The following is a 23,770-nucleotide window of genomic DNA, read 5'->3' as shown; positions in this document are numbered from 1 at the left end:
GTAAGGGGTTTTGGAAGCAGTCTCCATTCCAATTCCATTCTCATTATTGGCATAGTATAATGATTAATATCTATGACAGAAGATCTGCTGGCAAACTATTCTTTTTGAAAATGGAGGAAACACCCTGGAAACAATGAGAGAGGAAATGACAATATATTGAAAAGACTAGCTGTAAGTCATCACAGGAGTACCCAAAATCCTGGCTAAGTCAGGCAGGCTGTTGGAATTCTGGAATCTTTCTTGTCACTGTGCAGAGTTGTAACAGTGACAGAAGCAGAGATAAAGCAACCCAGTACATGGAAGAGTTTCAGGTTTGGGGATTTTAAGTGCTGGCTATATAACATTGTTTTGTGAAAGCTTGCCAACTGATGGATCACAGGCTTGTGACAAGACTTATCAAAGCCAGATTCTTCCAAGATGGGATACAAGATTATGGAGAAGCACCTCAGAAAATGCCTAGGGTTTTTTTTCCCAGGCACTTAGTACTGTTGGTATAGGAAGTTTGGCTTGGATTTATTAATAGCTATATCTTACCCTTCCAGAAATTATGTCATTCACAGCTTTAAATCATAAGGGAGAATTTGGATTTAATCCAAGAAGGGCTTTGAGCAGCTAAATTAAGTATGATTTAGAAAAGTTTTTTCCAGGTGAAAAATACCAGTTCTACCCTGTCGTCTTCTAGTTAAGACAGCATTTTATCTGTGTAGTTGAAGAAGTCTGATTTCATCATGGATTTGTCTAAAAAGAATAGTATTCAAAACACATTTTAAAGCATGATATAAAGTGTCGACTGCTCCCTGAACACATTTTGAAAACCTGGAGGTGATCTCTGAGATGCTATGATCTGCTGAATTTTGTGTAAGTTGCTTAACATTCAGAATTTGTGATGATTGGGCCGTGTTTGTTACCCGTTCTACGACTTGGTGTATCTTAGATTTGAGCACATGCCAATAACTCAGATAATTTGTTTACTCATCATTTTATAATCAAGTACACCACTATAATTACAACAAAGACCAAGAAAATGACCAAATTATTAATATCCATGTTTTAATTCAAATGCAAGATTAAAAAGTCTAGTTAATTTCATCCACCCAGTTATAAACTATGAAAATGAACTATTTGAAATAGTGATTTTTTAAAAGCCTTCCTTCTTTTGTTTTACTCTAGTCTACAGTCTTCACTTTCTAAGGGGCTTCTAAAATTGTCTTTGAAGAAAACTTCAAGTATTTTTTTTTATTTGTGGCTTTTATGAGTGGGCTTTTCATTGAATTCTGGTGCTCTTAAAATTTGCATGTTTGGTTTTTCAAAACTTCTACTAGCATAATGATCTTATACAACTGTTATTCCTGAATTTCTTGAATAAAAGTCACGAAACTTTTTTAAATATCCCAGACTCCAAGGGAAAGAGTTTCCCTCAGCATGTGAGAACTGCCTGTAATTGCCTTCTGTTGATTTGCTACTTGTTTGGCAGGACATGACAATCGTGCTTTCTGATACCAAGTTCATGTGGGAAATACTCAGGAACTACTCTGTGAACAATTTCAGATTTTTCTGAATTTCCCTCATTATCTTCTGTATTTTCACTGGTTTCAAGGTTACTCATCAAACTTCCTGTTTTTAACCACCGATCCATGCTCCTAGTTGAAAATATAATTTGAAACAGTTCACTTAAAAATTAAATGCAATATAACTTTAAAACACAAAATTTCTCAAAATTTGGGTTATTTGTTTTATGAGAGAATTTACTGTATTTAGAGAAAAAACTACGTATAGGTATGTATTTGTGTAAAAAGATGTTTGATCTTCTGAGTTGCAGTGATAATTTACTCTATAGGAAATGTGTGGGTGCATCCAAAAATTAGTCAAGACCCAGTAATTTATTTTTAAAAAATTTATTTATTTTTATATTGAAATATAAATACCATTAATTCTTAATGAGACAGACTTATTAAAAAATGCCAACTGTGAAGACTCTGTGGACTTGCCCAGAGGTTATGTAATGTGATAGACTAGTGCTATTTTCCCCACTGCCTAGTGAAATTTTCATAAGCTCATCTTATGTGTTTTTAGCTTTTCTTATGGTAGGAGTCATGTTTATGCTATTTGGTGTCCACTTTGATTGGGGGAGAGGTGATAATTAAATCAGCCTGGGTCAATCAGATCCTCTTTTATTTTTTTTTATTTAATTATTTAAACATGACAGTAGAATGCATTTTGACACACCATACATAAATGGAGCATAACTTCTCATTCTTCTGGTTGGACACGATATAAAGTTATATAGGTCGTGTTATCATGTATACATATAGGGTAACAATGTCAGATTCATTCGACTATCCTTCCTACCTCCATACTCCCTCCCCTCCCTTAACTCCCCTCTGTCTAATTCAAAGTCCTCTATTCTCTGCCCACTCCCCCCTTGTCAATTAGCATCTGTATATCTGAGAAAATATCCGGCCTTTGGTTCTTTGGCATTGGCTTATTTTGCTTAGCATAATATACCCCAGTTCCATCCACTCACCAGCAAATACCATAATTTCATTTTTCTTTAAGCCTGCATATATTCTTTTCTATAACTAGGGAATTAGGATAAAAACCTTCTAACTAGTTACATTTTGTGTCAGTTGGAATGCTAATATGTTATTTTGGAAAAGCACTGGCTGATGATATCTATTAAGACCTTCTGAGGTGTGGAAAACAATCTGCTTCTTTGCAAACAAACGAACAAACAAACAAACAAATCACTATGTCAAAATTTTGAGTTCTTGTATTTGTTTTTATACTTTTCTAATTCTTCTCTTAAGCTCTTAGCTGCCATTTCTTGTTTTGGTGCCCATGCAAGAATCAAAAAGTAGTCATGCGTCTCTCCAGTTCTGTCTCTTTGGGGCCCATACTTTCTATACTGTCCTTTCTAAACTTTTTACTTGAAAACGTACCATAAAGACATCTGATCATTGAGAATGTACTGATTTCTTGGCAGAAGTACAGCTTTTAAGTTCAGCTTAGATACTGTTGGAATCTTTCAAAAGAAACTTTAACAAAAACTAAGCATAGAGAGTGGGAATGAAAAAGTGGGATGATAGGACAGTGCAGAAGCCAGTCAATTCTCATGTGGCAGGCTTCTACTCTGTACCTACCAATAGTCAAGGTCCAGTTTGGCTAGAACAGCTTTGGGACAGGGAGGACATGGTCCCTAGACTAGCTTTAACCCTCTCTGTATGTGTATATATTTCAATAAGTTACAAATTTAAAACAAGACACTAAAAGCACAAGCCATCGAAGGAAAAAAAAAAGATAAATGGGACATCATCAAAATTAAGAGTCTTGTGCATCAAATGACACCATCAAGCAAGTAAAATGACAACTAATGGAGTGGGAGAAAATGTTTGCAAATTATTTCTCTGTTTATATTCAGAATATAAAAAAACTTTACAACTAATAATAAAAAGGAAATATAATTTAATTAGAAATATGGAAAAGGACTGAGTAGACGTTTCTCTAAAGACACAAATGGTCACTAAATACATGAAAAGATGCTCAACATCATTAGTCATTAGGGAAATGCAAATCAAAACCACAATGAAATAACCCTCTTATACACTAGGATGGCTAAAATAGAAAGAAAGAAAGGAAAAAAAAAACACACCAGACAATAACAAGGGCATGTGTGGTTACATATGTGAATACTTTTTGCTCAACAGCTATTTTTTTTAACAGTCTGCATAAACTGAGCCAGATGGTGCATTAGTTATATTTTGGTTTCATTGTGATAGCATTTTACAGTCTCCTATAGTATTACCTGCCTTATTTGATCCTTGCAACTATTTAATGTTGGCAAAGTAGTTCATTATTTTCTTGTTGTGGAAGACAAAGCAGCTCAGGCCCAGAGATGTTAAGTGACTTGGCCAAAACAACCTGTAAATGGGTAAACTAGGACTTCAGTTCAGGTTTTCTTTACAGGATTCCATGCTACTCCTCAAACAATACTGTCTCACATTTAATTGCAATGTTTAGATGGCCTTAAAAATAGTACATTTGTCTGTATCATTTTGTTTTAAATGTCACAACTGTCTTATGAAGTAAATAGGCCAGATAATGGTATATTCATTTTATAGTTGAAGAAAGATGACACTCAGAATGACCAAAAGCTTTATTTTAAGCTCCAGAGTTCACTTACCTTGGATAAATTATGTAACTTCTGTTTCTAAGCCTTATTATGTATAAATTGAACTCAGGACTTTACACATGCTAAGCAGGTGTTTTTCCAGTGAGCTGCATCCTCAGCCCCTTGAAGTTTCCTTTTAAGCTCTGTGACTCTGTCATTTTGGATGCCTCTCCATTTGCAGCATGAGTTTTAGAATGATTTTTCAGTCATGATGAATGAGTTCCTATTGGGTCATCTGTGCTTGCTTATTGAGTCATTCCTGTAACCTTAATACATCCTTGAAAAATCTGGTCAAGGTCAGAGAAGAAGGCTTTAGCTAGTAACCAAATAATATGAGGGTTAAATTTTATTTAATTTGGGCTCTAAATTAAATGACTTGAGTCCCTAGAATGTAATAATTTCACTTAATTGGATGGCAAAATCCTAAGACATCAGTGTTAACCTTTTATGGTAATTAATATGCCTCGTGGTTTCATAACAAAGGGTCTGTGCTGTTTCAGCCCTTTGTAATCTGGCTATAGAAAAACTGTCCTTAATTTCTACCTCAACAGGAGGAAATACACCAGAGGAGGTTCATCTTTTACTGTTTATTTCCTGTACTATGCATAATTTATTTTTATTTATTTACAATGATAATACAATAATAGACCTGAAAAGATATGTTTAAAAAATACTTTTTATGTTTTTACATTTTCTTGGTACCTAAAAATGAGAGTGAACTAGGTAGTTTCAAAATGCTTCTAGCTCAAGTATTCTGTGACCTTTCCTTCACTGAAAATGCAAGGTAAATTTCAGCTCTTTCCAGGATATTGGTTAAGGAGAATTGGTGGGTGTGAATGTTGCCTAACAGTTTTTGAGCTGTCAGCATAATCTTTTGATAACAATCAATTAAGTTTCAGATTCTGTCAGTTTTTCCCCTACAACCTAAGAATCAGTGATCTTATGGAAAGGGAAAATTACCCTTTTCCTTTTCAGCAGTTATAATACTTAAAAAAAATATCTGCATCTCTTCCTCTTCCTCCCTCCCCTCCTCTCTCTCTCTCTCTTTCTCTACCCTACATGCTGATAGTACTCTCTGCTCCTTGACTATGTGGGAAATCATCATCTTTTAATTTTCTTAAGAACTGTAAAATTTCCCTCAAAGAAAAGGACTCTCAGTGGTTAGCAGAGTTAAATATAGAAATCAAATTGTATGGGAAAATCGTGAATCCTTTCCATACAACTCCCTAGAGATGTTCTTATGAAAAAAGAAAACAGGAGACATAGCTTCAGGAAAGTTTGACTTTGGCTTAATTTATGCCAGCTCCCCTTCAATGTCTCTATAAGAGCCACTAAGATTCAAGAGTAGTAGGGGTTTCTCACCTGATGATACTTTGGAGATGAAGTTCATCAGAAGAGACAAAAAGTGCCATGTTTTCTTTGAAAATTATTAAAAAGTAGTCACATGTATAATACTAATACAGTCTTGTAGGGCAGGAAACTAATTCTTAAAGAGGTTTCTGAGATGTGTTCACAGATAAGGAGCACATTGGTAAGATAAATAAAACTTATTTCATCAAATCATATTATGAAAACTTTATTTCAGTGCACACACCTCATTTATCTTATGAAATGTATAGATTTTGAAGAAAAATTTAAAACTTAAAATAAGAAAGTAAATTTAAATATGTAAAGGGTTATATATACATTTTAAATCTTTTAGCAGGATTGTGAGCCAAAAATTTTGAAATCATGATATAAGAATATATTGAACCAGGACAGTTGGGGCTGACCATTTATTTGCAGTATTATGGGGCCTCTAGAAGTTTTATAATGGAAGCTTCCAAAAGATAATTCTCTTCATAGAAAATCTTCCATAGAACATATTTTACTGCAGACAGTTCTTGATCATCTTCCTCTAATATAATTCTTTAAATTCATAATGTATTAAAATATGCTGTTATCGTTGCCATTTGATATTTACTGATTATTTGAACATATGACTACATAAGCTATTCTGCTAAGCATGTTCCATGTATAATCCTGCATTAATAGCACCATAATCTTTTTTTATGGTACTGGGGATTGAACCCAGGGGCACTTAACCACTGAGCCACATGTCCAGCCCTTTTTGTATTTTACTTAGAGACAAGATCTCACTGAGTTGCTTAGGGCCTTGCTAAGTTGCTGAGCTAGCTTTAAACTTGAGATCCTCCTGCCTCAAACTCTCAAGGCACTAGGATTACAGGCATGGGCCATTGTGCCAGGCAGAACCATAATCTTAATGAGGCTGCTACTATTACTAATTGTGAATGAGAAAATCAGGCTCAGTAAAATTAATTAACTTGTTTTAAGAATGCACATAGTAAAACGGTGGTAGTGAGAGGATTATTTCCCTCAGTTTGATTTAAGGGCAACTATTTTTAAGAACTGTAAAATTTCCCTCAAAGAAATTTCCAGTAGGAAAAGTATTCCTCATTGCACCTTTGTGATATTCCTGCCTAACTCCTAATTGACAGTATTTCTATTTGCACATTATTTTTCTGAGGATGAGAAGAATCAGAAGGATATAGAACCAAAAGAATGTAGAATTGCTATTTTAGTGTCTGGATGTAAGGCTGAGTTCTCAAATGACTTTGAGAATCATGGTTACTACACTAACTTGAGCTCATTCAAGCACTTTGGGGCATCTAATACTGGGAGGCTTTGTTCGTTTCACATCAGTTCGCACAAATGCACTTTCCATGGGACAAATATGTAGACTATTTTGTGTAAGTAATAATTTCACACTGGGCCCAGGTAGTAGTATTTTTACTTAATAATGTTTATAAACTATTCAGTGTTACTTGGTACTTTATTTTATTTATTTATTTATTTTGGGGTACGGGGATTGAACTCAGGGGCATTTGATCATAGAGTCATATCCCCAGCCCTATTTAGTATTTTATTTAGAAACAGGGCACTGAGTTGCTTAGCACCTCGCTTTTGCTGAGGCTGGTTTTGAATTCACAACCCTCCTGTCTCAGCCTCCTGAGCTGCTGGGATTATAGGTATGCACCACCATGCCTGTTAGTCCTTTATGTTAATGGGTTTTTTTTTTTTTAAAAATGTTTTTGAGTTGTCACTGAATGTTATTTTATTTATTTTTATGTGGTGCTGAGGATGGAACCCAGTGCCTCATGCACGCTAGGTGAGTACTCTACCACTGAGCCACAACTCTAGCCCTATGTTAATGTTAAAATGTCATATTGCCATTAAAGAAAATTTAGTGTGTGCCAGGCACAGCTGGGACCTGTTAAATCTTGATGTAAATTTCTACTATCGTCTCTTTCTTTTTTTTTTTTTAAAGAGAGAGAGAGGTAGAGAGAGGTAGCGAGAGAGAGAGAATTTTTTTTTAATATTTATTATTTAGTTATTGGCGGACATAGCATCTTTGTTGGTATGTGGTGCTGAGGATCAAACCCGGGCCGCACGCATGCCAGGCGAGCGCGCCACCGCTTGAGCCACATCCCCAGCCCACTATCGTCTCTTTCTCAGGGATTGTATCCTAAAATAATTAAGGAAGAGTTTTAATTCTCAAATCATTTCTTCATGCCACTAATCCAGAATTCTTCTAACATATGTCTTTCCTTTTTGACAGTGGTATATTCTAAGAAATTAATCTTTTTTTTAGTTAGCCTAATTATAATATAAGTGGGAAAGCAAGTGCACTAAAAATAAAATTTAGGAGAAATTAGAATTCTTGCAAGTCCTTCCTCAGTCTTAGGATGACTAGAGATTTTCCATATAATGATACTTGACAGAAAACAGAGCCCATTCATTCAATTAACATCTTGGGTGCCTATTATACCTAAGCCAATATGAAAATTAAAAAAAAGTGGGGGGACATGGCTCCTTCAAGGGAAGGAAACATAAATATAAAATAAATAGAGTAAGAAAAAGGAAACATTAGTGGTTCTAATATAGTATTATGAGTTCAGATTAGAAAGGAGTTAATCCATTTTTGCTGGGGAGTTAATCCATTTCTGCCAGAGCAGGTATCTGAAAAACATGTTAGTGGAGGAAGGCTCAGTTTATTTGAGGACACAACCTTGGTCAACTCAGCATTTTAAGCCAGCTAACGGGTTTTAAGAAGCTCCTGACTATCTGATGCAATTGCTAAATCTTCTTGGCCCAACTTGAGTCAGTTGGAGGTTAGCTGATTTTGTCAAAGAATGAGGGTCAGTTAACATTTGCGTGGCTCCACACTCTCATTTCATTTCTTTCATAAACCACAAGATAAAATGTCCTTTTCAGTAACTTAAATTTTCAAAGTTTGCTCAGAGTATTTTCACTGGTTCCTTGTAACTCTGTATGAGAGAAATCATGAGGAAATTTAAGAAAGGCTTAATTGTGTCCACTTATGTTGATGAATCATATGTTCCAAGTCCTGGACTCCCCACTTCTTCCTGCCTCATTGGTGCTGATTGTTTCTACTCTGCTTATTAAAGTAGTTTTGTCTGAACTGTGCTGAAGTAAAGGATCCAGCGTGGGGTGGGTGTGTGTGTGTGAAACAATCACAGGTAAATGAAATTGTCAGCTGAGGTGAGAACCTAAGGAGATGAATGTAGATATGTAACATATATTCCTTTAAATTTGTACTTGAACTTATTTCAAGATAGGTATTCAATATTCTAAGTTGGAAAGAATTCTGAGTTGATGTTGTATTGAGAGATTGCTCACTTCAAGCAGAGGAATCAAAAATAGTATGTACCACAAAATTATAATACTGGGAGAATTTTCCCAAAATGTCATTTCTGGGTTTTTTATACATGTCTTGGGATCTGTCTGTACCCAAAGTAGCCTGATAAACTTGGCCAGTTTGGTGGATTTTCCAATTATGTGCCTTTATGCCTATAAATAGAAACTCCTACTTTACCAGTGGATCCAGTTTAGAAGTTGTGATTTGTCAACTGAAGGAGCACATAAAAAAATAAAAGCCAGTGAAAAAAATTGAAGATGACTAAGTAGAAGTATCTAGCAATCACCTGCTCCTCCACAAAGAAGAACAGGTATATTGTTGCATTTTGAGATGAGTGACCATAGAGAACAATGGAAGTCAAAAGTAGAGAAACGGATACTGAGAAATCCAGAGACCTGGGATAGCAACATAGCAAGAGAAATAAAATATCTCATCACTTGTCACTCTTGCTCCATATATGAGGAAGGGGAGTCTCCTCTCTGTGTGGGTAAAGGTGAAAGAGTTGCAGCAAGCCTTATGGATGTGAACATGACAATCCTAGCTATAGGAATGTTTCATAGCCCTTGCTGGCCTTTGGCCTAAATAGATAAGAGGACTGACATGGCATAGCAGTCTGGCTTTGGAAAGGAATTCACCTATCTCCCAGTGAACCCTCAGGCTACTACAGCCAGAAGTCACCTTAGGGGGAGACTAATTGTCTGAATTTGGAATGCTTTAAGGGTCAGAAGCCCCTTCACATTCCCCTCTGAGACCCCACAGACATTGCACTGAGCTGGTTGAGTGGGTGGCTGCCTCATGAGTCAGGCTTGGCTTGGAAGAGGGATAGACACAACTCCCCTGAGAATGCTACTTAGTGAAGAATTACTGTTGCAAAGTAGAGGAGAGTAGAGGGTGTAGTACATGAAATGAGGAGCTATTGAATTTGGAAGCCTGCCCCTGAGACCAGGGATGTGGCCAGTCACGTGGTTTCATGTGGGTTCCAGGGCTGGGGGTAGTTGCCTGCATAGTTCCTGCCTCCCCCTTTCCAGCTCTGTGCATCAGTGTCTGTTGCCAACAAGGCAAAGAAAGAATTCTTGAGTTTCCATGGCTCTTCCACCCACAGAGGTGTCCTGGGGCAGTTTTGAGCAATGCCACCTCACCTAACTGGAGCCTCACCCCTGAGGTGCACAGCCTAAGTAGTTTCCAAAAGAAACAGCCCAGCAAAGGCCATGTCCCATCTCCCTCTTCCATACAAGCACCTCAGCTGCGAGGACTTTTACCCTGTTGCAGCCATGACTCACTCCTGCTCAATCCCTGATGGGCATGAGAACTGAAAGAATAGGGTGGAGAACAGCCCCCGGGTGCTATCCTATCCCCAGGTGTGCCTGTGTAGGAGGGGCCTGAGGTCCCACTCCTGGGTGGGCACGCCCATAGTAGCAGCAGAGAGGAATAACAACTTTTCTTGCCTCCACACCTATGCAAAATCCCTGCATTGACCACCCTCACACCTTGTCTGATCATGCTCTGCTGACAAGACTGGGTGTGAGTGCCACAGTGGGGTTTGTGATTCCTGCTTCCATCTTGAACGTGAGCCAATACTGAGATCTAATTGGAAACTAAATACTTCAGGCCCCTCACCACTCCTGGAGACCCATTCAAGTAGCAAAGTCATCTCTATGCCTGAGGCAATGCCCAGCACTCAGTAGGTGCCACCACTCCCATGGTAGGAGTAACCACATCGAGTGCACAATCTGAGATCTACACCACACTTTCCTGAACTGCTGGAGTGTCCCCATTCTTGGGCAACCTGCAGAGGCAGAGGATCTCTCACACTCTGATAAGGTGTTTGCTGTGCCCAAACTCACCAATCACAGCCAAAGAAACTAAAGGGAGACAACACCATGAAACCCAGTTGGGAATAAACAAAATGATATACCATGACAGTTTTGGGGGAGAAAACTGTTAACTAATAAGACCATCCCATAAAAGTGGTAGAAGTATCCTTTTTACCAGATGTGAAAATATCAACATAGGAACACAAGAAATGTGAAAAACAAAGTAACATGACACCTGAAGTTTATACCTCTTTAGTAATAGATTTAAAAGACATTGAAGTAGATGAAATGCCCAATACAGTAATTTTTTTTTGAGAAAGAGAGAGAGAGAGAGAGAGAGAGAGAGAGAGAATTTTTTTTTTTTGTAGATGGACACACCATATTTTTATGTGGTGCTGAGAATCGAACCCGGGTCACGCCTATGCTAGGGGAGCACTCTACCGCTGAGCCACAATCCCAGCCCAAAATACAGTAATTTTTAACAAGCTCAATGAGATCTCAGAGAATATAAACACTTAATTGAAAGTAGAAAGACAACGCAGGATATGAATGAGAAATTCAGCAAAGAGATAGACATTTTGACAAGAATAATCAGAAATATTGGAAATGAACAACATAAAAAAGTTCAGTTGAAAGCCTCAGCAGAGTAGATCAAGTGGAAGAAAGAATATCAGAGCTTGAAGACAGGTCTTTTGAAATATCACATTTAGATAGAAATAAAGGAAAAAAGTAATAAAAGGAAAGAACAAACAGAGCATACTAGGTCTTTGGGGCTCTGTGAAAAGATCAAACATCTCTGTCATTGGCATAACTGAAGAGGAAGAAATAAAAGTTATGAACATGGAAAACCTGTTCAGTGAAATAACAGCAGAAAACTTTCCTAACCTTGAGAAACACATAGGCATCCAGGTACAGGTTACCTACAGAATCACAAATAGACATGACTAGCAAAGAGCCACACCATGACATTAGAGTCAAACTGTTGAAAGCACAGGACAAACAAAGAATTTTAAAATCTGTAAGAGAAAACTGCTAACTCATACTAAAGGGTGACCTCATTAGACTAATGAAAGATTTCTTAGAAGAAATCCAAAAGGCCAGGAGGTTTCAAATGATGTATTTTTAGTGTTAAAAGAAAATAAATGCCAATCAAAATTACTATAATAAGCAAGGCTATCCTTCAAAATCTAAGAAAAAAATAATCATTTTCTAAGATAAGAAAAACCTAAATGATTTCATGATCACCAGACCAGCCTTCCAAAAGATGCTTAAAGGAGTCCTACACCCAAAAGTGGAAGAAAGATAACTACCATCACGATAGCATGCAAAGGTATAAATCTCACTAGAAAAGTAGATAGACAAATGAGAACAATAAAAATAATCAAACATTATCAGTACAATAAACCATCAAACCACAAAGATGAATAGAGAGGAAAGTGAATAAAGGATACTCAAAACAACTAGAAGAAAATCAACAAAATAATAGGTTCAAATCCATAAATAACTCTGAATGTTAATGATCTTAAATCTGTGATTAAAAATACAGATTAGTTGAATGGATTAAAAACAAAGACCTTATAATATATTTCCAACAAGAAACTCATCTATCAATAAGGGCACACACAGACTGAAAGTAAGTGAATGGGAAAAGATAGTCTAAGCAAATGGAATCTGAAAACAAGCAGGAGTAGTATACCTGTATCTGGGGTGGGATGGGGACAGACTTAAAAAGAGCAAGAAGAGACATAGAAAGTAACATATGATGATTAAGGGATCAATCCATAAGGAAGATATAACAGTTCTAATGCACCTAATAGTGGAAAACTCAATTTTATAGAACAGATGGTATTAGATCTAGTGGGAGAAATAGGCTGCAATAGTTGCAGATTTCAGTGGATAGACCATCTAAATAGAAAATCCATAAATATCAGTTAAACTGTGTTTAGATCAAATGAACTTAGACATTTATAGAACATTCCACCCAACAGATGTTTCTGTTTGTTCATCAGTACCTGTAATTTTCTCTAGAGTAGACCATAAATTAGGTCACTAAACAAGTCTTAACAAATTTGAAAAAAATTGAAATAATATCCTTTATCTTTTACAATCACAATGGGATTATAATAGGAATGAATAGTAAGAGAAACTTGAGAAATTATAGAAAGATGGAGACTGAGCAGCACACTTTTGAACCAACAGTGGGTCATTGAGTAAGTCAGAAGGAAAAATTTAAAAATTCTTTGAAAGAAATGAAAATGGAAATACAACTCTTTGGATAACTGTGGGGTATAGCAGAACCAGTACTAAGATTGAAGTTTATAGCAATTAGTGTCTACATTAAAAAAAAGATTAAAATTAAACAAGGTATTAAGGTACATCATTTGAAAAACAAGAACAACTATACCTCCAATTAGTAGAAGTAATGTAGTAGAAATAAATGAAATAGAGTCTAAATTAACAATACAAGTAATCAATGAAACAAAGAGTTGATTCTTTGAAAAGCTAAACAAGATCACTAAACCATTAGTTAAACCAAACAAAACAGAAGACACAAATAAATAAAATTAAAGATAGATGAAATAGGAGACATTACAACTTATACTACAGAAATTCAAAGTTTTATTAGGGATCATTTGAAAAATTATATGCTAACAAATTGGGAAAAACTGCTGAGCATTGGCATAAAAAACAGAAAAAAAAGACCAATAGAACAGAATAGAGAATCCTTGCATCTAAAGCTGAGCCTTAACAAGAGTGCTAAAAACACATTGGAGAAAGGACAGCGTCTTTAACAAATGGTGCCAGGAAAATTGGATATCCACATACATAAGATTGAAGCTTGATGCCTGTCTCTTACCTTGTACAGAAAACAACTCAAATGGACCAAAGACCTTAATGTAAGACCTGAAACTTCTAGAGGAAAGCAGAGGGGAAACACTTCAAGATCCTAGTATAGACAATGATTTTCTGGATAGGATTCCAAAAGCACAGGAAACAAAAGCAGGAATTGACAAATGGGATTATATCAAAACAAAAAGCTTCTGCACAGCAAAGGAAATAATCAAAGAGTGAAAAGACAAACTGCAGAATAGGTGAAAGCATTTACCAGTTACTCATCTGACTAAACTAAAAATAATTTAACAAAGACCTCTTCTTAAATAATTCAATTAGAAGTGAGAAAATGATATGAACTAACACTTCTTAAAAGAAGAAATACAAATGACTTGTAAATATGTAAAAATGCTCAATGTCATTAGCCATCAGGGAAATACAGATCAAAACTATAATGAGATGCCATCTCACCCCAGTTAGAATGGCTTTTATCAAAAGACAAAAAAATAACAAGTGCTGGTGAGGTTGTGGGAAAAATAAAAGAACTCTTATACACAGTTAGTGGAAATATAATTAGTACAGCTACAATGAAAAATTATAGAGTTTCCTGAAAAAGAAAAAGACAGACTACCATATGATTTAGCTAACCCCACTCCTGGATGTATATTTAAAGGGAATGAAGTCAGCATACAAAAAACATTTGCAGGCCTGGGGTTGTGGCTCAGTGGTAGAGTGCTTGCCTAGCATGCATGAGGCACTGGGTTTGCTCCTCAGCACCATATAAAAATAAAATAAAGATATTGTGTCTATCTTATATATATATATATCTCATAATATATATATATCATAATATAAATATATATGTAGCACAATCACATTTATTTATTTAAAATATTTTTAAATTTTATACATTTATTTACTTATTTATTGCTTGTGCTGGGAATTTAAGGTTACCCTTCCTTACTTGTTTTTGGTACTGGGGATGAAACCCAGGGCCACTTAACACCTGCGCCACATCCCCAGCACTTTTTTATGTTTTATTTTGAGACAGGGTTTTGCTAAGTTGCCAGGGCTGGCCTTGAATTTGTGATCCTTCTGCCTTAGCCTCCCAAACAACTGGGATTTCAAGCGTGTGCCACCACGCCGGGCTTGCACACCCATAGTTATTGCAGCTCTATTTACATTGGCCAAGATAGGGAGTCAGCCTAGGTGCCCTCAATAGATGAATGGATAAAGAAAGGATGGTATATATAAACAATGGAATATTATTCAGCCATAAAGAATAATGAAGTTATGTCATTTGCAAGAAAATGGATGGAATTAGAGCATATCATGTTACGTGAAGTAAGCCAGACACATAAAGCCAAGTATGTGGAAAAAAAGATGACGTGAAAGCAGAAAGTAGAAGGATTACTAGTGATTGGGACTGGTGTAAAGGATAGGGTAAGGGGGAGAGGGGAGGGAAGTGGCAGGTGGATGGACTTGATCAATGAATGATGTATGAATGTATGGAAATATCACTGTGAATATCATCAACTTGTAGAATGAATATGCTAATAATTTTAATAAAAGATAAAAAAAAGAAATTTAAGAGTAATTTTTGTATAGTAATTGTAAGTAATTTTCTAGTAATTATTGTATATCCTCTGTTGTGCTTAGAAAGAAATTGATATTCAATATAGTTATTCAGTAAATACTTCAATGAGTATATTTATTTATTTAATGGTCAATATATGATACTTGGCTTATTGAATAAGTGAGTCAATTATATATGTGTATACATATTCTTTTATTACATTCATTAATTGGAAATTTATGGTTTACATCTGAAGGACATGGATACCTACCTGTCTTCCGGCCTCACCCTAAATGATCCTACCACTAAAACTCCCCCCATGACCTGGCCCTGCCCCAAGCCAGCCAAAAGGGCCCACCAAAAGTAGCTAACTCCTCCCATGGCCTGGCTCTCCTAAGGCTGTATATAAAGCCCAGAACCTGGTGGCCAGTAGCCACCTCCCCTGCCCTTCCGAAAAGGAGCCACTTCGTTTGTCCGATTGACCTTGCCACTGAATAAACGGAAGCTACTGACTGGAGACCTGCTCCCCACCTCGGTCTTTTGTGCATTCATGTGCTTGTTACCGCTTTTGACGGGTGACGAGTCCTTGCTTCCCCAATGTTGAAGAATAACACCAGAGAAGCACGCGGAGGCAAGGTCAGATGGAAAATTAGAAGTTTATTAAAAGGACAGCAGAAAAGACTTCTCCCGGAGGAAGAAGGAGACCCAAGAGATGGAATCCATGGAAGTGTGGTTGTCTCACCATTTTATAGTTTTCGGTGATGGAATGTAGGTGGGAAGGCCCGAGGGGTGGGACACAGGTGGGCCAAAGAAGTAATCTGGGCACTTCTGAGTCAGCATCTTCAAGTTTGCTGTTCACTTTTTTTCTTTTCTTTTTTTTTTTATTATTAGTTGTTCAAAACATTTCAAAGCTCTTGACATATCGTATTTCATACATTTGATTCAAGCAGATTATGAAACACTTCTTTGGGATGAGCTATCTTCAAATCTGCTGGGGCTGTTCATTAACATTTCTTTGGGATGGGCTATCTTCAAATCTGTTGGGGGCTGTTTCCTGGACTTCATTAACATTCCGAGAGTTGCTCAACTTTTCCGGGAATTCATTCTCATGGCCTCCCTTTTAGATCTCACTCGATATTAGACCCGATTTACCTAACTACACTGACTACCTAATTTTAAATCTGGCTTCATGCTTACAATATCAAGACCATAACAACAGTAAAATGATCCTACGTTTTGAAGCTCATGTTAGAATACTTCATCACTTAGGTGAATTACAAGTTTCCAAATCCACACATCTGTTATATTCTGTAGCATCTCATTATAACTGCTGGCTGTGACGTTTAAGCCCTGCTCCTAAAAGACTAATGCTTTAAGAGTCACATGTAATCAAATATTGCCTAGTTCCACCAACCTTCTAAACATTTATAGGAAACTGCAGTTGTGATTTTATTAACAAATGGTTAATATTAATGAATTTTCCTTTAGAAATGTAAATGCATAGATCTGGTTCCCAGCCATTTTTTTTTTCTTATGGTGATGGGGATTGAACCCAAGGCCTTGTGCATGTGAGACAAACATTCTACCAACTGAGCTATACCCTCAGCCCCCAGCCAATTGTTTATTTCATTCCAGTAAAGAACATTGGTCTTTGAACCAAGTGAGAGAATCTGTATGTGGTCATTTGTTTCAATACTTTATAACCCAAAGCTACTTACTGTAGTGGAATTTAATAATTTAAAAATCTCTCTGAAACAGTTATAAACTTTTTAAAAGGAAGAATAATAAATTTCTTGAAAGAGTATTTAATAGTAAATTTCTTGTGAGCATGAACAAAGTTGTCTTGCTCACCCTGAGCAAGGCTTCGATAAGATTTATGATGACCTGACTATTCATTAAATTGAATTAAAAATTGAATAAAATTAAGCATAAAATATGTATTCTTTATTATTTATGAGTTCCATTAAATCAGGTTGGTTTTCTTGTCTTTTTTTTGTATTGTGAACTTCTTTAGTGGTGTGGTCAAATCTATGCCTTCCTCAGATCATGCTTTTAAATATATAAAATAAAATGCATAAAATTAGGAGGTATCAAATTCATGGATGCCTTGAATTCTGATCCTGGGTCTCTTAGTACATGGATTGAGATTATGAATTCCTGGGCTTGGGGCATGGGAACCTAATAAAGTGTATAAGTCATAATTGATAAAAATTGTGATCACTCTGTGTATAAAACCAGGGAAAATCCCATTTGTGTTACTTGTGATAAAATCATTCAGTTTTCTAAAAAGTGTCAACAATATTGTTTGTAACTTTATTCTGTGAAATATACATTTTCTCATATATGTAAACAAGTGTATGACTAATAAGTGAAGGATATTCATAGATTCTAATGGGGAAATTTATCTCCTCGAAGACACAATCTTTTCACGTGTAATATACAACGGAAAACATGAAGATATACGTATAACTACTGGGAAAAAAAAGAATGAGCAACCAATTCACCATGTGTTATTTTAGCTCTTTCTTCTATTTCACCTGAGATTTTACTAAGATTATAGTTTTCGAAGCCATAGCAAGAATGGGGCAGGGGCCAGGGGGCAGAGCAGATGGAAAAGAATACAAACCTTTGATTGAAGACAAAGCTTCCCTTCACTGTGCAATCCCAGAAATCTTGGTGTTAGCTTCCGTTGCTCATCTCCCATTCTTTATTCCAGACAATAGAACCAATCAGGCCTGCAGGCTGTATCTCAAGACTCTGCAACCTACTGTGACAAATATGTCAACAGATAATGTGGCTTCTCTCTTCTTTCCTGAAGCACTATTGCTTTATTATTAGAACTTGGAAATTAACCAGAAGGAAACTCTCCAAAGAATTAATGCACTTAAATGGGATGTTTTAAAACTTGCTCTCTCTTTTTTATATTTAACAGTGGGAATGCTGTAAGGATTTCTGGATAATTAGCTTTGAGGAAAATCATTCCTCCTTTAAAGTTTCAACTGAAAGAGTTTACAGAAAGCACATTGTGTACTGGGTATGGTTCTAAAGATGTCATGAGCATTAACTCATTTAATCCTTATTAAACACATTAGTCAGATATTATCATCATCACCATTTTCCAGCTTAGAAAACTAAAGCACAGAGGGTAAAGAGGTTGTTCAGGGTCCCAGAGGTTGTAGGTGGCATAGCCAGTATATTTTTCTAGGCAGCTGCCTGTAGGACTCTGCCACCCAGTCTCTAGCAGCCCCATTGACACCCAAAGACATGACATAACTTGCCAAGATTGGATGCTTAATAAGTTTTAGAAATGGGAATTGACAACATGTCCCTTGGGTTTCTTTCCAATGGTTTTGTTTTTATCTCAAGTTGAGTTCTAGGTAAAAGTTAAAGACAGTAGAATCATTTAGTTCACAGAACAGTTGAAAGGCAGTTTGGTTTTTAGCCTTTATGATGGACAAGTGCATGAAACCTGAAAAATATGACTTTACTATTTCCAAATATTATACAAGCACAAGATCAGCATGATTTTCCTGGATGAACTTCTTGATTTGGGTCTTTGATCCATCCACATCTGATAAACCTTCATTCCTCTGTTCTCCTGCCCTGATCCCCCAAAATGGTCCTGGGTCAGGGCTGAGACGTTGGCCACCAAAGCAAACAATTAAATGCACTTGGGGTTCCTGCCTCACTGTTTCACAGTCTATTGCTAGTGGGGCCGCTCTGAAGATGGTCCTGGAGAAGTCCAGTGTTGAGGTGCTGTCTTGTGGGATCTCAAAATCAATCTATGGTTGTGTTGCAAATGGGAGTAGGCTTGCACTATACAAGTCACCTGGAGGGAAACTGACCCATTCTCAAATTACGTGACACGTTGGCCTTCTGATAAATCTGAAAATGACATAACATGTCATAACATTGACAGTAAGCAGGATACCCTGTTGGAGTCCTGATTTTGATGGAGCATTCTTTTGTCTTTTGAATTTTAAAGGATTAGGTGAATTAGGATATATTAAACCTTTAGTAATATTGGGGATATAACAGGCACTAAGTATTTGTTTCTCTGCTTGTTTTCCATTTCCTTCCCTGTGCATGTAAACAGTGATCCTTTCAACCAAGAAGTAGAGTGGTGGATCAATAAATTGATAAATTTTAAGTACCTACCATGTGCCTAGCATTCCTGAACTGAATGTGGGAAAGCAGAGTTGTTGGATAAAGACCCAGACTTTAAGAGATACACTAAAAAATATATACAAAAATGAATACTCTAACCATTTTAAGTGTACAATTTAGTGGCATAAAATATATTTATGATGTTGCACAATCATCACCACTATTTCCAGAATTTTTTATTATCCCATACGGAAACTTTGTATTTATTAAATAATAACTCATCATTCCTCCCCTCCCAGCCCTTGGCAAATCATTCTGTCTCCAGGAATTCAATAAAATTCTAGGTACCTTCTGTAAATGGATTCATAATATTTGTCTTTTTGTGCCTGACTTATTTTAGTTGGCACAGTGTTTTCAAGCTTCATCTGTATTATAGCATGTATTAAAATCCCTTCTGTTTTAAGGTTAATATTTTGTTATATGTATCTGCTACATTTGTTTACACAATCATTTGCTGACGGACACTTGGGTTGTTTCTACCTTTTGGCTATTGTAAAAAATGCTGCTTTGAACATGGGAATACAAGTATCTGAGTACCTGTTTTCAGTTCTTTCAGAACCTGAAAGAAGAATTCCTGGATCATAAGGTAATTCTGTTTTTAACTTTTGAGAAGATGACAAAACATTCCCTACAGTTTGTTATTTTACATTCCACCAGCAATGCAGAGTTTCAATTCTTTACATCCTCATCAATAATTTCTTTTTTTTATAATAGCTATCCTAATGGGTATGAAGTGGTATCTCATTATGATTTTGATTTGCACTTCCCTAATGACTAATGATGTTGACATCTTTTCATGGCTAATTAGCTGTTCCTGTATTTCTTGAAGAAATATCTATCAGGTCCTTTGTCCTCTTCAGTTTTTTTTTTTTTTTTTTGAGATGGGGTCTCTCATTGTTGTCCAAATTGGTCTCAAACTCACGTGTTCCAGTGAGCCTCCGGTTTCAGAATAGCCAGCACTGCAGGCCTGCATCTCTGTATCTGACTTCTTTGTTCATGTCTTGAATTGGATTGTTTGTATTTTCATTTCAAGTTGTAAGAGGTCTTTATAAAATCTGGATATAAATCTCTGATATATAACTTGCACATATTTCCTCTCAATCTCATGCTATTCATGGTATCCTTTGATGCAGCAAATTAAAAAAAATTATTTGTTCTTTTTTATAGTTATACATGACAGGAGAATGTATTTTGACATATCGTATATTCATACAACCAACTTTCCTGCCCTCATGCAACCCTCCCTCCCTCTCCTCCCTCCCCTTTGCCCAAAGTTCCTCCATTTTTTCGATGTCTCCTCACTCCCCATTATGGATCAGCATCCACTTATCAGAGAGAACATTCAGCCTTTGTTTTCTTGGGATTGGCTAACTTCTCTTATCATGATATTCTCCAACTCCATTCATTTACCTTCAAATGCCATAATTTTATTCTCTTTTAATGCTGAGTCATATTCCATTGTGTGTATATACCACAGTTTCTTTATCCATTCATCTATTGAAGGGCATCTAGGTTGGTTCCATAGTTTAGCTATGGAACTGCTGTAAATTGAGCTGCTATGAACATTGATGTGGCTGTGTCCCTGTAGTATGCTGATTTTAACTCCTTTGGGTACTGACTGAGGAATGGGATAGCTGGGTCAAATGGCGGTTCCATTCCCAGTTTTCTAAGGAATCTCTATCTGCTTTCCATAGTGGTTGCATCAGTTTGCAGTCCCACCAGCATGTATGAATGTGTCTTTTCCCCCACATCCTTGCCAACACTTATTGTTGTCTGTATTCTTGATAACTGCCATTCTGATTGCTGTGAGATGAAATCTTAGAGTAGTTTTGATTTGCATTTCTTTAATTGCTAGAGGTGTTGAACATTTTTTCATATATTTGTTGATCAAATGTATATATTCTTCTGAGTAGTGTCTGTTCAGCTCCTTAGCTCATTTACTGATTGAGTTGTTTGTTTTTTTGGTGTTAAGTTTTTTGAGTTCTTTATATATCCTGGAGATTAGTGCTCTATCTGACCTGTGTGTGGCAAAAATTTGCTCCCAAATTGTAGGCTCTCTGTTCACCTCATTGATTTCTTTTGCTGAGGAGAAACTTTTTAGTTTGAATCCATCCCATTTATTAATACTTGATTTTATTTCTTGCGTTTTATGAGTCTTGTTAAGGAAGTTGGAGCCTAATCCAACATGATGAAGATGTGGCCCTACTTTTTCCTTGATTAGGTGCAGGGACTTTGGTCTATTCTTAGATTCTTTATCCACTTTGAGTTGAGTTTTGTGCACGGTGAGAGATAGGCATTTATTTTCATTTTGCTGCATATGGATTTCCAGTTCTCTCAGCACCATTTGTTGAAGAGGCTATCTTCTGCATATACTTTTAACTCCAAAATCCAATTACTATTTCAAGAATAGGAGATAATAGCCTGTTGAGAGTTGGTGAGTTGATGGTGGGTAGGGGTAAGTAGTCGGCAATTTTTAGAAGCAAGGGGATCTAATTTTGCAATTTGGAGCCTCTTCTTTTTTGATTTGAAAATGACTATGTGTATGATTTTTTATTTCAGTGATGAAAATAAAGTATTTGCTATAGTACTCATGTGTCCTGGTTTCCAGGGCACTTGCAGTTTCAGAACATTATATCCTGTTGAAAAACTACAGACCACAGTCATTTGGTTTAGAAAGGGAGGATTTCCAAAGAACCTAGATAATATTTTTAATGCCATGCCAATTACCATAACAACCAATTGCCCTTTAAATCAGAGTTAGAATTCACAACTAAATGCTAGGGAGCTCCTTGAAATGATTCTGGGTTTGTTAAAGACTCAGCACTAAATTTTATTGCTACCCTAACTTCCACTTCTTGTTTGTTATATAATTCTTTATTGGACTGCATTTTAGACACACATCTCTTTATCATCTATTTCCTGGAAGCCTAATTTTCTTCTTTGAGTTAACTGAAACTCACATTTGGGAGAGGCCAGTTCATGAAGGGTCTTGTGTGTCTAGGCAAGATGTATGGACATTATTTGGCCTAGATTGGAAAGCTACTGAAGACAGGACCATATTGGTTTGCCAGAAGGCTTGCCTGGCAGCATGGTGGAAAAGGTTTTAGAAGCAGGTGGGATGGACTGATGATTTTTCTCTCCCCTTCTTCCCTTCATACTCCAAACTCACTGGGGAAAGCAAACTTATAATGGTTATTTTAACCTCATGAAGAAACAGGGAGAAAGGAGTTTCCAAAACAAAGATATAACCAACGCTGAAGCACAGTTCCTATGGAGTTCTGCTGTCAGAACCCTGAGATTTCTTTTTCATTGTTTACCAAACTGGCACCAGACACAGGGGCTCACCTTCACTGCTGCTTCAGTCTTTGCTTCTGGTGAGCAGGCTTCCTCATTAGCTGTTTGCTTACCTTCCCTGTAGGGAAGCCGTTCAGATATTGAGAGCCAGAGATTGGGACAGGCAATTTGTATTCTGAAGTGACAACCTTATATTTTAATTTTCTCTTGAAAGGTCTCAAATATACACAAAAAGGATGATAGTATTATGAAACTTCCTCCTCATTCCATCACCCTTGTTCAATAATTTGGAATATTTTACCACACCCACTTTGTTATTGAACCTACTTTTAGCTGAAGTATCTTTCCATTATTAATATTATTTTTGATTGAAAAAATCATAATTATATCAAATGATATAAGGGGTGTAATATGACATTCTGACATCTGTGCACAATGTGGAGTGATTAAATCAAGCTAATTAACCTCATGTAGGTCACAATTTTGAAAAACAGTCTTGTCCATCTCATTAAATTAGTTGCTGTTATGGTTTAGATATGAAGTGTCCCCGCAAACCTCCCTCATTTTGCTTACCTGCCATTTTTTTATGGTGAGAACTTTGAAATTCACTCTCTTGTTTTGCAATATAGAATAAATTCTTATTGACTATAACCACTCTACTGGGCAACAGATTTCAAAGCCTATTTGTTATGATTTGGATGTTAAATGTCTCCCCAAAAGCTCATGTATTGAGGCTTTATCCCCATTGCAAAACTGTTCAGTCTAGGTCCTTTTGGGAGTGATGGGATCACAAGGGCTCTGACTTCATGAGTGGATTAATTAATTTATGGGTTCACATTTTAATGGGTTTTGGGGTGGGGCTTAATTATAAAACTGATCTCTCTCTTTCTCTTTTGCTTCTCAGGCACCAAGAGTTCCCTACCATGGTGTTCTGCTTTGCCACAGGCCTTAACCTCATTTTTCAGTTTGTATTTGAAGTCATGTAGGTCACACTTTTGAAAAACAGTCTTGTCCATCTCATCATATTAGTTGCTGTTATGGTTTAGATATGAAGTGTCCCCGCAAATCTCATGTGTGAGACAACGCAGGAATTTTCAGAGGTGAAATAATTAGATTATGACAGGTGTAACCTAATCAGTGAAATAGTCCATTGATGTAAATTAATTAAATGGTAACTGTGGGCAGGTACAGTATGGCTA

The sequence above is a fragment of the Ictidomys tridecemlineatus genome, chromosome 3 (genome assembly GCF_052094955.1).
Source record: "Ictidomys tridecemlineatus isolate mIctTri1 chromosome 3, mIctTri1.hap1, whole genome shotgun sequence".
NCBI lineage: Eukaryota > Metazoa > Chordata > Mammalia > Rodentia > Sciuridae > Ictidomys > Ictidomys tridecemlineatus.
This window is presented reverse-complemented; position numbering follows the sequence as displayed.